Source organism: Mirounga angustirostris, unplaced genomic scaffold, assembly GCF_029215605.1.
Source record: "Mirounga angustirostris isolate CCGP_5_RB_7025 unplaced genomic scaffold, mMirAng1.0.hap1 SCAF_1, whole genome shotgun sequence".
Taxonomy (NCBI): domain Eukaryota; kingdom Metazoa; phylum Chordata; class Mammalia; order Carnivora; family Phocidae; genus Mirounga; species Mirounga angustirostris.
In genome coordinates, this window is record NW_026991709.1 from 143,880,235 (window position 1) to 143,897,007 (window position 16,773).

Consider the following 16,773-nt stretch of genomic DNA (forward strand, 5'->3'; position numbering starts at 1 on the left):
ACTGTATGTTTCCCCTCATCTGAGGAACCTACAATCCAATTCATAGAAGCAGAAAGTAGAACGCTGGTTGCCAGGGGCTGGGGCTGGGGCAATGGAAGTTAGTGTTTAGTGGGTATGGAGTTTCATTTGGGAAAGATGAGAAAGTTCTGGAGATGGATGGTGGTGATGGTTGCACAACAATGTGAATGCATTTAAAGCCACTGGGCTGTACCCCTAAAAATGGTTAAAATGATCAATTTTGTGTTATATGTATCTTATCACACATGCAATTTTTTTTGAAGGTATGGTGTGGGGGCAGGGGTGGTTTGCTTGTGTGGAAGACCTAGTCTGACAGGAAGCAGATTCAGGGTCACTCTGAAATTCAGGGGTCAGGGGGACAGGAGGCAGGGAGGGGTGGGGTGCCCTGGACCCCGGGGACTCTCCAGGAAATGCCCTTCTCAATGGTAGCTGAACTTGGGAAACTGGACTCTTCCCAACTGACTGAGGGAGGATGAGTCCTTTATTCTAAACCATCCTGAGTGCACAGAAGTGCATCCTCCATTCCTACTCACCCGAGAGTGGGAATTAGTAACAAACAGGAATGCCCTTCCCTAGAGGAACCCCCTCAAGGCCATTCTAGGAAGGCTGGGAATAAACACGGACCGTGTTGAGGTTGAACTGCGGTGATGCTCCGTCTTTCAGATCAGCAGTGAAACAGCTAACAGATCTGACCCATGGAGGTCACTCAAACTCTGTGCAAGAAAGCAGAAGAGATTGTGGGACCGAGCACTCCAGCTGCGGATGAACCCTGATGGATGAGGCTAGGCGGGGTGCGCGTGGGGCCAGCGGGGGCTGCCCCAGGTCGGGCACGGTTCAGACGTAGCTTGGGAACCGCTGTCCAGCCTCGAAAAGGAGTTTGGGCTGGCGGCTCCCGGTGGCATCCTGTTTGCTACAGGCAAGCATCTTTTCTGTGGGTTATTTTTGGCGCCGGCCTTGGCTTGTTTTTCTCGGTGCTGCTTCTTGGCTCGTAGCATTTCTTCCCTGGTTTATTAAAAACTGAGATAAACCACCTAATAAATCTTTGTTCCGTTTTTCCCTTCAACCCTCTTCGACAGTTGCCCAAGTCACGAAGTTGCATCTTTCCCTCAGCAGTAGGCTAACTAAATAGAAACATATAGATCAAGCAAACAAAGAGAACAATCTTTAATTATTCAGAAGCCTCCCACTTCGGGGACTAAATTTACTTGCCTCGGTTTGACTTAAAAAGGCACAGCAGCCCCTGACATCAGCCCTGGAGGCAGGTCGGCCTCCCTTTGTGTGGCGGGCGGGTCACGAACCAACGGCCTTCCCTGGTTGGCTCACCTTTCGGTTTTAGAGCTTCCCTTCCTCCACCCATATACACAAACCCCTGCTCCCAACTATCCTTCAATTTCTTAAAATCATTGAGTCCCAGAATTCCGGCATTGGAAAGGAGCTCAGCATCCTCAAATAGAAACCCTTTTTTCTTCATCACACAGGATTCTGAGGCTATTCAAGGACGTCTAGTCTGACACCGACTCTCCCCATCAGAGGTCTTCTAATTCACACAGAAATCGATTTAGGACCCCACTCGTATTATATCCGTACTTGCATGAGGACTTTGCTCATTTAATTATATCTTTTTAAAATTTTCAACTTTTATTTATTTTTTGAAAAGGCAATCTGTTCACGTGATTGGTAATTTGAAAGGTAAAAAGAATAGATAATCCTATCTAATAGACATCGAGTTCCCTTCCCCAGAGGCAACAGTTAATTCCTCAAGTATCCTTCCTGGGATAGTATATCTGTGTGTGTGTGTGTGTGTGTGTATACACACTTAAGTATAGGAAGTATATGTGTTATATATATACTTAAATATAGTGAGTCTATATATTATATAAATATGCTTATATTTATATACTTATATATTTTATAAATATACTTAAGTATATATATAATATATATAGTACCTATATATAGTATATAGTAATATAGTACTTATATATAGTATATAGTACTTAAGTATATTAAGTATATCCATATATAATATAACATATAAAATAGATATATAGATATAGATATAAGAGATACATAATAGATTATATAATACATATACTTAAATATATTAAGTGTATTTATATATAATATAAGATATATATAATAGATAGTCTTAAGTATATTCTTTTCTTCCCCTTTTGTACACAAATGCTTTTATGCTGGTCTGCATCTGCACCTTCATATATTTTGCAGATCCTCCTGTACCAAGCTTCATTCTTTTAGACAGCGCCATGGTATTCCATTATATGGATGTATTATTTGGGGAAATTCTGGTTGCTTCCAATCTTTCTTATTACCAATAATGCTGCAGTGAATAATCTTGTGCTCATGATATTTTGCACCATTATTACCTTAGGACGGACTCCCTGAAGTGGAATTGCTGGACCCTTGGGTATGTGCATTTGCCATTTTGATTGCTATTGCCAAGTGTCCTCCACTTATTTTCTTACCAAGAATGTGTAAGACTGCCTGTTTCTCTACAGCCTCACCAATAGTATGTTATCAAACTTTTTGACTTTGGCTGTATTTATTTATTTACTGGTTTCTCTCTCTGGTTTCATCCCCTCACTAGGATGAGAGCCCATTATGGTTCCTCAGAACCTAACATGATATTTGGCCCATAATAAATTCTCAATAGATATTTGATAGTGCTTTTTTAACAGCATATGCTATACACTAAATCAGAATGATACAGAGAAGATCAGTGTGGGCCTTGTGCAAGGATGACACCCAAATTCGTGAGGCATTCCATGCTTTTAGAGAATATATCTTTTTTTTTAGATTTATTTATTTATTTTAGAGAGAGAGAGCACACGAGCAGGACGGTCAGAGTGAGAGGGAAAGAGAGAATCTCAAGCTGACTCCACGCTGAGCCGGGAGCCCGACACGGAATTCAATCTCACAACCCTGAGATCACAACCTGAGCTGAAACCAAGAGTCAGACGCTTAACCAACTGCAGCACCCAGGTACCCCAAGAATATATCTTAAATGTTCTCACCACCCCCACACACAAAAAGGTAATTACATCAGCTGGTGGAGGTGTTCACTAATCTTATCGTGGTAATCATTTCTCAATATATACGTGCATCAAATCATCATTGTACACCTTAAACTTACACAGTGTTGTAGATCAATAATATCTTACTAAGCTGGAAAAAAGTGAATCCCTCCAATAAATAAATAAGCCAACAAACAAATATTTGAGAAACACATGAATGAGTGAATGAATTATAGTTCTATGTATATGGATTGTAATTATATAATTATAATCTTTAAATCAGAATTAGAAACCATGGCCCTCAGTTCTTCCATTCTATGAGTTTGGGTATGCTGCATTTTCTTTTATTTAAATGTGGCCCACTTGTACATATGCTCTGAAAGCTTTACAAATTCTTAGAGACAGAAGATTTATCTCATTCCTCCTCCTCCACTGCCCATGTTATTGGAAGGTCAGAACACTGAAATGTTCTCTTTCAGGAGTATTTTGTTTCAAACATCTGGTGATGACTGCCTTGTTAAAACAGAAAATAAAATCAAACGTGAAAAGTCTCATCCACCTCCAAGGAGAGTTCTAGAGTGGGGATGGCCCTTCAGAGCAGTCCCAAGTAGGGATGAAGGGGCCAGGCTTGTAGACCCCCATGTGGTCAGTCACTAGATTTGCCCTACCCCTAGGAGAGGAGAATGTCCCTGGGCAAGGCGGCCCTCTTGGGTAGAAATCATTCCAGCTGGAGACCATCTGCCGGCAGCATTCCCAGAAGCTGGAAAAATCGTCCTTCAGTCCTGAAGGGGGATCCTGGTCATCCAAGGGATTTTGCCTGAAATGATGGGCAGGTTTTCTCCCCAGTTTGGCCAGATGCTACCCTGAATCTTTCCTACTTTCCATTCATGACAGACCATGGCGATACTTCAAGATGTTAACCCTCAAATGACAATGGCTGCACACCCTCCCCTCACACATCCTCCAGGTGGATCATTCTCCCTCCTTCCATTGCACAATGGCCAGCAAAGAGATTCATCATCCAAAGAAGTGGTTAAGCTATAAGAAATCATGTCTGGAGATCAAGCTTGAATCTGTAGCTGCAGCTTTCAGGTGGTACCATGCCAACAGCCAAAAACACTATGGCCATGTGAGGAAATGGCCCACACAGATATTCACTCTCCCTGTCACAGCGCTCGGAGAATGGCAGAAGGTGTCCCAGTTCCTCTGAGAGCTAGCCATTCTAAAACAAACACTCCCATAAAATCAGGACACCTGCCCAAGCATGGAAGGACTCTACGCTAGGAGAAGTATAGGGGAAAAAAATGTTTGGGAGAGTGCAGCCCCTATCAACTTGGACTTGAAAGAAATACATCTTTCCACGAGATGGCTTTCAAAATCATTTTTTTGCTTATTTTATTTGGGGTTTGTTGCCGTTAGTGTGGTTCTAACCATGTTATGATCTGGAACTTTAAGATCCAGAGACGTTGTGCTTAAATACACAGCGGGAAGAAACCAGAGCCCTGCCTCGGGTTTCTGTGAAGAAGGTTTCAGTAAGTGCTCAAAGTCACCTCTATCCCCCTGTGTTCACAGATTATCTGACAGTTCTTGACCCACACATGAAACTTGGCCTCCCCCTCGATGTCCATAAATTAAAACTTTCAACAAGGCTTTGTGGCTTCTCCCAGACGAGACTGAAGCTCTGGGAGGAAGATGAGGGAAGAGGTGATATTTCAGGAACTCAAACAATTTGATTGAACCTTTGTTAGTACACGAGAGCTGTCATAACAGAACACCACAGACTGGGTGACTCCAACAACAGAAATTTCTTTTCTCCTAATTCTGGAGGCTAAAAGTTCAAGATCAAGGCGTCAGCAGGGTTCGCTTCTCCTGAAGCCTCTCCGCTTGACGTGTGCGTGTGGATGACTGACTTCTCTCTGTGTCCTTACATGGTCTTCCTCCGTCCATGTGTCTGTGTTCTCATCTCCTCTTCTTATAGGACACCAGTCATATGGGATTAGGGCCCACCCTAATGACCACATTTTCACTTAATTACCACTTAGAAGGACCTATCTCCAGATACAGTCACATTCTGATTTACCAGCGGTCTGGGCTTCAACATATGAATTTCGGGGGACACAATTCAGCCCCTAAAATACCCTGCCTAAGCTTGTCCATCCTTAAATGGTCCTCCAGCCACTCTGCCACCATGGGGTGGCTGCCTCTCCCACACTCTTCTCCAGCCCGACCACATCTCACTTTTTCCCAGAGTCACAGACTTTGCCTGTAAAGGGCCAGACAGTAAATATGTTAAGCTTGCAGGCCATATGGTCTCTGTCCAACTACTCAACTCTGCCATTGGAGCAGAAAAGCCATAGATAATATGAATAGATAGATGTGGCTGTGTTCCAATAAAACTTTATTTATGGACACTGGAATTTGAATTTCATATGATTTTCCCAAGTCATGAAATATTATTTTGATTTTTTTTCAACATTCAGAAATTTTAAGACCGTTCTTGGATCATGGGCCCTAGCAAAATAGACAAGGGGCCATATATTTTTGGCCAGCGGGCTGTGGTTAGACAACACCACCCTATGCTCTTTGCTCTCATGTCACTCTTCTTCAGTGTCTCCTACAGTGCCTAACTCTCCAGACACACCCCAGTCCCCACCAGGTTCAGCAAGGTCATTTCCAGCACAGAGGCAGTTTCCTTCCTACTAGGAATTCTGGTGCCAGCCGATAGGAATACATTGCTTAGGTCTGATACCCCTTCTGGATTAAAAACATGTCATTTTCTTACCACTGTAGAACCAACCAGACCATGACTCCCATTGCACCACTAAATAATTCACTTCATGCACTTTTATAGAGAACTTTCTCAAGTGTTTTCTGGGTGCCACACACCGTGCTAAGGGCTCTGCAGAAGCAATAAATTTGCACAGAAACCTCATGACATAAAATATTATTATCTACATTTTGCAGATAAGAAAACTTGGGCTCAGTGAAGTTGAGTAAATATTTCGGGGTCACACGGCTAATAAGTGATGGGATCAAATTTGAAACCAGGGCTCTCTGTCTCCAAATCCAGACTCTTAGCCAATGATGCTACACCGTTTCCGAGTGTTTCCTTTCTCCTTTGAGGACTATGCATGGTGATATTGGGGTGTCAGAGCATAAGAATTCTATGGCAGAGACAGCAAATTGCCCACAGAGTATCCAGCCTTTTAGAACCCTAATTCTATTTAGGATAATAATATGCCCAGCCAGAAAGGCACATTTGCCAGGCCCTCTTGCCCAGGGAGATGTAAGCAGGTCATTAGATGGTGTTTTCTGATAAATTCTTTCAAGGGGAATGACTCACCTGGTGTGCACACTCTCAAGTGCACACCCGCTTGAGATATGAACATGATGGCTGGTGCCTTGGCAACTATCTTGAGCTCCTGTGGGGGGGGAAAGGATCACACTATAAGAATAGACGTAGTGGATTCTAGGAGCCTGAGTGTCCATTCATGGAGTTACCACTTCAGCCCTTAATTGTCCACCTTAGGACTTCTTTTTAGGTGAGAAAAATAAAACCCTTAATTATTATTTATGTCACTATGTTTCAGTTCTCTATTACTCATGACCAAAGGCAATTCTTATCTGATATAAGCCCTCTCTAAACCTCACTTCAGTAACTACACTTAGAGGACTCACTCTTTAGCATCACTCAATACTGGGCTTCTTGCTTTAGAAGACTCAGAGGGCCATGCTGGCTGGCATTATCATGCCCTGCTACACGGACTAATGCCACTACATGGACTTCCCATCCCTGTCTGCCAGCCTGATGTGGTCAGGTTCTGGTTACTGACCTGGTACTTGTTCCTAAAGAGTGGCTACTAGTTCCTGACTAGGCCTGAGAATTTATTACTCAGTAACTACCTGAACACTGGTTTGCACTGACTTCTTATCTTCTCCGGGTCCTCCCTAAAAGTAAGTTCAATATCTTAGCATCTGTCCTTATTCCTTTGCTCTTGTATAGTTCTTTACAGTTTACAAAGCATGTTCATGAGCAATATTTCTTTTGATTGCCACAGCAACTTTGACCAATGAACAGGGGTGGTATTTATTGTGTCCCCATTTAAGAGCTCAGGAGACTTGAACTTGGAGAGGCTGAGTAATTTGCTTAATGCACAGAGCCAGGATACAAACTCGGCCTCTGGACTCCAAAGTTTCCATTTTTTCCATTATGCCAATTGCTCCCAATAAACTTCTTAGATTCTAATGAGAGAAGCCAGAGACACAGCTCAGTTCAGACAACCCCCTTTAAAGCAAATTTGTCTGGCCACCAATTGCCATCTCTACCCAATATCTGATTTACTCACCATCATCAACAGGCTGATGTCCTCACCTAAATCAAGTGAATGACTACATGGTGTTCCAAAAATCAATTAACTCAACACCATCTGTGTCCACTGCACATTTAAACTCTATAATGGGTGATGTTGACGTGAACAAACACTGATGATTCTGTAAACACCCAACAGATGAATCACGTATGTGAGAACAATGGCAGTGGTTTCGCTCTTGCTCTGAGTCTGATGGAAGGCAGTGACAAAGCTGGGAAGACGCTGGCACACAAAGAAGAGAAGATACAAGAAGAAATTGGCACTTCCCAATTAGTCAGGAGAGGCTTCTTCGGGAAGACAGTGTCAGATGCTATTTAATTCGCGAATGAAGCAAGTTTAGGAAGTAAGTGCCAGTTCAAACAGACACAGAGATGGGAGAATAATAATAAGAGCTAGCACTACACTTGCATAGTACTAGACAGAGTTCCAAAGTGTGGGAAACAAAAATTGGCTCTGGCTGATGCAAGCACAAAGGGAATTTGCTGAAAAGATACTGAGTAACATGCATAATTGCCAAGAACTCTGGAGGATCAGGCTCTGAAAATAGACAGGAAGAAAGATGCTAGACAGACAGGACCACTCAAAACTGCAGCACACAACTAGTCTAGCACTAGACATGGTGTATCAGTTAGAGTTAGCTGTGTCTACAGTGATGCCAACACACAACCACAAACACACAGGGACATATGATAATACATGTTGGTTGCCTGTGTACTTGGGGTCACTTAGAGGCAGCGTTGTAATCTTGACAGGGTCATTCATGATGCTCCACGTTGGCCAGCTATTGGCTTTCTAGGCTAGCCTCGTTGGGGGTGATAGGCGTGACTCTGCTCTGTTCCACCTGTCTCTCATCCTCCACCATGTCTAGACCAGACACGTTCTCATGGAGATGGCAGAGGAGCAAAGGAATTACAAAGACATGTAACACCACTTGAGGCCTAGGTTCAGAACAGGCAACACCAACATCTACTCTATCGGCCAAAGCAGATCACAAGACCAGTCTTGGTTTAAGGACTAGGGAAATAGATTCTGCCTTTTTAGTGAGGGAACCACTAAATAAAAGCCACACAACAAAGGTCCCGATACAGGGAGGGTGACAAATTGGGGCCATTGATGCAATCATTCTGCCTCTCATGAGAAACCACCGTGGACACGTCTGCCATCTTGCCCTGAAACTGTATGTGGCCTCCACCAACCAACACCTGTGTGGATTCCCCACTTCTTTGCATCCCAGCCCCAGATTCAGTGTTTCAGACAAAGATATTGGGGTAGCTAGGACTAGATCATGGTGTTGTACAGTAAAGGCCAGAAATACTGGGAAACCAAGTATCTCCAGTTTTTTCACCTTAGAGGAGATGGGTTCTACCTCTCACCAAGACCTGTGAGGTGGGGAATACCTCACATGTAGGAAAGAAGTTCAGATGCTGGATAGCCAAAAATCTGACAGCTGTTCTTTAGAACCATCCATTGTCTGTTGGGGTGTAATACGGACTGTCTCCAACTCTTCACCTCTCCTTTTATCCATGCCCTTTGCCATATGGTTTGCTTGAAAGCCATGGGCAGAGTGACCCATCTCACTCTTAGACGCTAGACTCAATCAAAATCATTCATGTGTTCGCATTGGCTTGTGGCTTATGGGATGTTAGCAGATCTCATAAGCAGACACTCGCAATGGGCTTGCCCAGTAAAGCTTGTTCTCTTGCTCCTCTGCCACCTCCATGGGAAAGTGCCCAGGCTGGCCAGACAGAGAATGAGAGACATGTGGGCCTGAGCAGAAGTTATCTCAACCTAGATCAGCCAGCTGACAGCTGGGCAAGCTGCAGACATGTGCGCAAGCCTAGATCAGCAAAACTATCTTGTCAACCCCCAGTGGACCCAAACGCATGAGCAACAAACACTTATTGTCACATGCCCTAAGGTTTTGTGGTCATTTGTTACAAGGCATTGTTTTGACAAGAGATAGCTGATACCTTCTGCCAACACTGTGCAGATAAATAAACTCATTTCATTCTCAATGGACAAGTTAGATATTAGAATTTTCATTTATGTGGAGAGATTAGGTAAATTGTGTAAAGTTATCCAGGATGGATGTGATAGTGGTTTTCCTACAAAGGAGGTCACTCTCTGGATAACTTTATCTTGGAACATAGTTAGAACAAGTGAGTTCATGACCCTGTGCTGAATTTCTGGGATGGAGCTTGTCCTCACCTTGCGACTCTAAAATGAGCCAGGAAGACTTGGATAATAACCAAGAAACTATTCCAAGGCTAATCCCATTAGAGTGGACCCTGGGAACAATACAAAGTCATTCCTTGTCCTGGAATGTTCTTGAACTAAAGGAACCACCAACAAGAACCTAGTAGTACTTCAATTATCTATGGTTTCTCCTTATAGCTGGCTTGGCTGTAATAGGATTTGGTCTGTTTCCCATTCTTTAAAGATTTTATTTATTCATTCATTCATTCATTCATTCATTCATTTGAAAGAGAGAGAGCATGAGCAGGAGGAAGGGGCAGAGGGAGAGGGAGAGGGAGAAGCAGACTCCCTGCTGAGCAGGGAGCCCAACACGGAGCTCGATCCCAGAATCCTGAGATCATGACCTGAGCCAAAGGCAGGTGCTTAACCAACTGAGCCATCCAAGTACCCCAGTCTGTTCCCCATTCTTAAAGGGCTAAGAGTATTCAATGAATATAGATAGCTCATAGTACCTAAGTTAGCATCATAGACGTAGTATGTTGTCTGTGACAACAAGGATCAGAATGCTCAGCACACAGTAGGTGCTCACTAGACACTCAGTCTCTCCCTTGCCCTCTCATACCTCATATTTAAGGAATCGTATCACTAAGCCTTTTCAGGTCTGCAAGTCACAATTCTTGGGACCTGACGGACCCAAAGTTACCCATCGTTTGTTCAACATATATACTATAGGCCTACTGTGTACTAGATGCCAAGGATACAGAGGCCTGGAGTTGACCCTGAGAAATTTAGAATCTAGTGGGAAACAAAATTTCTCAGACCCGATTTAATTACTAACCAAAGGTAATATCACCATAGTGCCAAGTGAGCTATCACAAGCACCACATTTAGAGAAAAATAATGAAAGTGCCAAATTTTTGTGATATTAGAAGTTTATTTTATTTATTTAATCTCTATTACAAGATATAATGACTGGTTTTCAATTTTTATAAAGATAAAGATACCATTTTAATTTCCTGCATTGATGAATATATTATAAATTTTCAATTTTTAATACATAAAAGCTGAAATCTATATTAGCTTGGATGCACATCTATTTTTGCCTAAGTCCACAAAACGATAAAAATCCCACTTTACAGCTGAAATTATAAACTTCAAATACCATAAAAGCCAAATTTATTCATTCATTTAAACTCTATTAAAGATACCACAAATTATTATTTTAGTGCCTTAGAAGATAAATAGCCCTAAAAGGTAAAGGATCTTTTTCCAGGCAATCTGGGGAAAAATTGGCAGAAAGTTCAAGGAAAACATGAGAAGGCCAAATCTAGAGAAAGAGTTGTTATAATCACAAAGTTGAATTGCCAAGAAGACCTTTACGTTATTGCTTACAAGCACCAACCAGCATTTAACAGTGAGAACCAGCTGTAAGATCCCTATCATCTCATTCCAGGGGTAATTTTGAAACCATTTGAAGAGCTGTCCAACTTCATTCTTGCTTTCAAAGTCTTTTCTTTGAAGAGGGAGTTCTGTTTGTCCAGACATGTGCTCTCAGCACAAACCCTACCATAGAGATCCATGGATTAGCATTTGCAGGACCAATTCTTCATCAAAATAGCCAGCTGTTCTGCAACAGAAAGGAAGCAGGGTTCCGAGGGAATGAAACAGGAGAAGCTAATTTTGAATTAAGGCAAAGTTTTGAAGAAGAAGGACAGTGAGCACGGGACAATGCAGCGGGTAAGGAGGCGTGAGTGTGATTCCATCCATCAGCTCCCTCAGGTAGCACTCATAGGTCCTGAGTGTCTATAAAGTGGGAGTTGGGGTAAGAAGGAGACCATGTCTTGTACATCACGAGGACTGAATAAAGGACCATGTAATGAAGGGCCCACTTTACTGCATCAGACTAAGATTTGCCTGTGACTCTTCCACCCATAAGGTGAAACAAAGTCAAAATTACTCTTGAAGATCCATTGAATTACCCATAGAGTAGAGGAATTTTTCTCTCTTGCATATTGATGGCTAGATTTGTTGTGGCCATATTTTCTTGCTCCATACTGGAAACCAACATATTGGTACCTCTCACTGAGCCCATCACAGGCAGATTTTCTTCCAGTGATGGAACTCATGACTATTTCTTCAAATGAATGTCATATGAAGCAGCTGGCTTGTGTTAGAGGTCATGTCGTAAGAAATAATAAAAATCGTTAAACACCAGGAAAACACTAAATGTGGCAAGACACGCATATCATAAGAGGCATGTGGGGGCTCAGGGCAGGTAGGAGAGATCCAGTTTACCTCTGTGGAAGTATACCCAGTGCAGGATAGAAACTCACAGAGCAGAATGTAAACTGAGCAGTCCACACTACATAAATGACATTTTTTCTTTTTTCTAGAGAAATGGGGAGGTGACATTCGTATGTTTGAATTTGCATAAGTTAAATTGGCATATGATGTAATTGAGCTATGCTTTTTCATTTACCTGGACTTGTGTTGTCCAATACTGCAAGTACACTGTAAGTCTAAAATACACACTGGATTCAAAGACTTCATACACAAAAATGTAAAATACCTCATTAACAACTTTGATGACATTTTGAAATTGTAATATTTTAAGTATATTGGATTAAATTTAATCTCACTAAAATTAATTTCACCTGTTTCTTCTTACTTTGATTAAGCATGGCTACTAGAAAGTTTAAAATAACATATGGCTCCTATTATATGTCCACTGGATACCATTGGCCTTGACAAAAGACCTAGATTTAGCTTGGAATTCTACTAGATGGAAACTTTGAATTGCTAACACATGTTAAACCTGATAAAATTATTTGAAAACTGTCCCTTTCTTTAACAATCCTACAATATTTAAGGAGGTGCTGACTTAAACTATTGTCTACAGTTAAGTTGATAATCCAGGACTCCCCAATCAATTTTGTCTTAGCAGGATTGGGTCAAGTCCCAGAAGCTCTCTGTAAACCTATGGCACTTACGTATCACATAATCTTCTATTGATCTTCAAGTCTGAACCCTTTGAATTCAATAGAACTACATTAATTTTTCAAGTTTTAATTCCTTCTCTTTTTTGCCAGATGCCACATATTTTATTCAGATATGTAGAAATTACTTTTGTTCCAACATTTTATCATAAAAAAAATCAGAAACATTCAATTAACATGCACACAATAAGAGGAGGAAAGAACTAGACATTCGGCTCCAACAGAGTGATTGTGCCATTTGAAGTAAAGTGAGTGGGATCCAAACCATAGATTGGACCCTTGTTGCATTGTCCCATTGTTTAAATACAAGGTATGCAGAGTATTATATGCAGCTAGGAGAAGAAGCTAGAAGAGAGGTGGCGGGAGGTAGCCAAATGCTGATTCCTCCAACCTAAACAAAGCATCTTCCATCTTCATTGTTCTTCTCAACAAGCAAAGGAAGGGCTCCTGGCTGATATGTGAACCATATCTCCTGGACAAAATAATAAGTTGAAAAATATTAAATAGATGAAACAAACAATTCACAAGATAACCAATGTGTTGCTGAATCACCTCAATAATCATTCTGTTCTTCACATTTTTCATTAAGGTTTTTATAAATGACAAAATAATAGAATTTTTGTCTGACAACTCTTTTGTAGGAATTAAGATAAATTCATAAAAAGTTTTCAATTCTTAAATACAAAATAGAGAATATTATTTTGAGAGGAAGGACACAACTGAAGGCCAATGGTAGGAAAAATGGAGGTTCTACCAAAAACGATTTACTGGTGGCCGTTGGGTCAACTATACCAGCTGGATAACATTGTGTCGCTTCCCTTGTCCTCAACATGGCCTTTCCAGGAAGATGTCTTTTGATTCCAAATTTCATTATCGCAGATAACGGCAGTGCCCCCAACAACCAAGTCCCTTCATATCAGATCCATTTTTACCATTTTATAATCCTGCCTTCAGCATGTTTTTTGTTTTTTGTTTTTTGTTTGTTTGTTTCCTCCAACCGGGAGCACCTGGAGATCTTTTTTGGAAGACTGTTCTCAGGCTATTGCCCACGTGTATGGAATGTTGGAAGTTCCTGGGAATTTATTGGCCGCTAACCAATGACTCTTGGGTGTGGGAGCCTTGGTTAAGGACAGCCCAACTTCTGCCCCAGAGCTTCTTGCAGGACTAGCCTGAACTTGGCTCTGTAAGCCTGTCTGATTCTTCCCTGTCCTTCATCCTCTCCCCCTTGCTGGTTTCTCCATGGAGCATTTCCTTAATGTACACCCAGATCCACAGCTTAGGATCTGCTTCTGGAAAACCTAAGCTAAGCTAATTATCAATCTGGGTCCTCTCACCACAGTAGGCCTCAAAACTGCGAACTTACTTTCCACTAATCCTAGTATTCATCCTAAACTCCAAATACACCCTGAATGACTTACACCATTCCCCAGCTCAATCGCCTTATCCCATCTTCTTGCTGTTGCATCTCTTGTCCTTGCTATGTTGAATTCTCAGAGACTGAGCTCTCCCTGTTCTGAGCAGACCTTCCTTGGCTCTCCCAGTTTGTCTCTCGGTCAGCTGTTCTCTCCTGGGCCTGTGTGGGCTTCGCTACTAGGACAGGCTCTGAAGCTACATTGGCCGGGTTCTAATCCTGGCTCCGCTACTGCCAACTGGGTGACTTAATCCCCTTTTGCTCAGCTTCCACATCTGTAAGATGGATATAAAAGCCAAATCTACTTTCAATCATTCCTGTGAAAATGAATGAGATCATTGGCATGCAAAGCACCTACAGATGACTAGTTCATAGTAAATGTTAGCTGTTGTTTTTGTACTGTGATTATTTGTTTATGAGTCTGTTTTTGCTGTTAGTTCCTCAAGGGCAAAAGTCATATCATATTCATCTTGATAAATGTGTGTTAAATAAATAAACACGCTCCATCAAAGAGCGGTTCTCTTGAGAAGGGTAACATTTTGAATCGTTAGTGTTGAATCCCTTAGGACTCCATAATTTGCATACCACCTTTGTGATTTTTCCCTCATAGCCTATACTACTTTTTACCCACTATGTGTCTTTAGGTTGACTTGACATCAATCATTTTTTTAAACCCTGGCTGGCCTTACGCTAAAAAAGAGAACCTATGAAGTCACGGGTTTAATATGTTCATTGTGGTTTTCTCGAATATTCATTAAAATAAATATGTAACCCCTAAAATAAAAGCTGTGCATCTGTATGTGTTCCCAAATGATCTCATCCACCCCTACTGGTGTCCCCATCTCACTGGGGAAAACTGCCTCCGGAAATTGGCAACCAGTCAACAGACGCCCAAGAATGTACATGGAGTTTGGATAAATATCAGAACAGCCATAAATCACTGAACAAGACCTTGGACCAGATAGCTCTCTGTTCTGAGCCTCTATTAACTCACTCTGTGATCTCTGACACTCAGCTTCTTGTAGCTGTTCTCAGGCACAGAAGGCATATTATACATTCTGCCTGGCACAGCAAAGGAGGGCCTTTGTATCCCCAAAACTCCAGGCCCCCAAACACTTAAAAGCAAGTCAAAGCACAGGTAGATGGGCCTCCAGATAAGCACATTAGAACACGAGTCCACACCTAACCCTGCCTTGCCTGAACATGTTTCCTATAGGAGGTGAGTTGGAAAGTGAAGCAAGAAAGAATTTAACAGGTAGGAAAGGAAAACCAGCCATTTCAGTAGCAAAGGGGTAAACCCTGGTAAAGGCTAAATGTAGAAGGACACGGGCCCCACTCCTCCTTTCAATGTAAGAATCGTGTTGGTCATGAGCATATTCTGAACTTGTTTTTCCATTGCTCTAAGGTGACTGCACACCCTAGTATTTGCATGGGATATTTGTCTCTGGAAAAATTCCAGCAAGGTTTCCCTGGGTTTCCTTACCACCACCACTCCCCTGACAAAGCCCCACTATCTAAGCTATGTGGAGTTTAATTACTACATTGAAAATTAAACTTTTACAAAAAGAAATTTTAGAACTTTGGTCACCAACTATGCTAAGAGCCAGAGATGAGTAAAACAAAGATAAGCAAGAGAAATTTGAGCATAAGAAAGTGCAATTACCCTTCAGAAGGGAAGGATAGCTGAGTTATTTATGTTCCAGACAACCTGGAGCGGGGACCGGGTGATCAGGATTTGAGAGAGAAGGGAGAATTGACAGACTTAGCCTGAGGGAGGTAGTTTATACCTTTAATTCTCACGTGATAGTCCTGGGATCAGCATCACCCAGGAGTTGAGTAGAATTCAGAGTCTCAGGCCCCACCCCAGACCTACTGATTCAGAATCTCATTTGCATTCACAGTAAAATGTGGTGTGGTCTCATCGGCCTCTCTGTCACTTTGTGCAGTTGCAAACACATGATCAGTGGGTTCCTGGCTCCCTGCCTTTCAGACAGGCCCCCCAAGCACCCACCAATTATCATTTGCAAAAGGCTGGTCTTACTCCACACCCTCCTCCACTCACATGGGCCTTTCCTTGTTGCCTCCATATTCAGTGTTGTTCTCATTGTTGACACCATTCTCACCTCATGGCCTTTGCATGTGCTGCGTTTTCTGTCTAGAACACTGTTCAGTTAATTAACATACCCCTCCCATCAAGTCTCAGCTGAAACATCACTTCCTCAGAGACGATTTTCCTGTCCCTCAGTCTAACGCAGATCCCTTGCCATTCTTTCTGTGGCGCATGGTTCTTTTCCCACACAGTAGTCATTACAATCTGTAATTACAAATTAGCTGTCTTCCCCACCAGACTGTTCAGGGAAGACCACGTATTTTTGTTGACCGCTGTACACCCAGCACAAAGGCTGAATCAGAATAGATGCTCAATAAATGCTGTTGAAATAAATAAGTAATTGAAATCAGTTTCTTTACTGCAAGACTCTTGGATGCTAAGGAGCATCATCAATCTCTAAGAGAATGAGAAAATCTGTGGTATTTCTTAAACTAATTTGCCTCTCTGCAGAAAACCTATTAATGTTCTAGGGAAGATGGTTCTACAGAACCCAGTTTGGAAAATCCTGGGATAAAGAAAAGTGGGAGAAGTGAGTGTTCCTCAAAGTCAGAGCTTCACATAAATCTAAGTAAGATAAAAAAAATAGGAATACTCACTTCTAGAAGTTTAGGAAGCAAGCACCATGACAGATCATTCT

The 16,773-nt window shown here is 41.9% G+C and overlaps 1 pseudogene; it reads left to right on the forward strand.

The window, feature by feature from the left end:
- Positions 1–2,715: 2,715 nt before the first annotated feature.
- LOC123834999 (U6 spliceosomal RNA) lies at positions 2,716–2,812 on the forward strand (annotated as a pseudogene).
- The last annotated feature ends 13,961 nt before the right edge of the window (positions 2,813–16,773 follow it).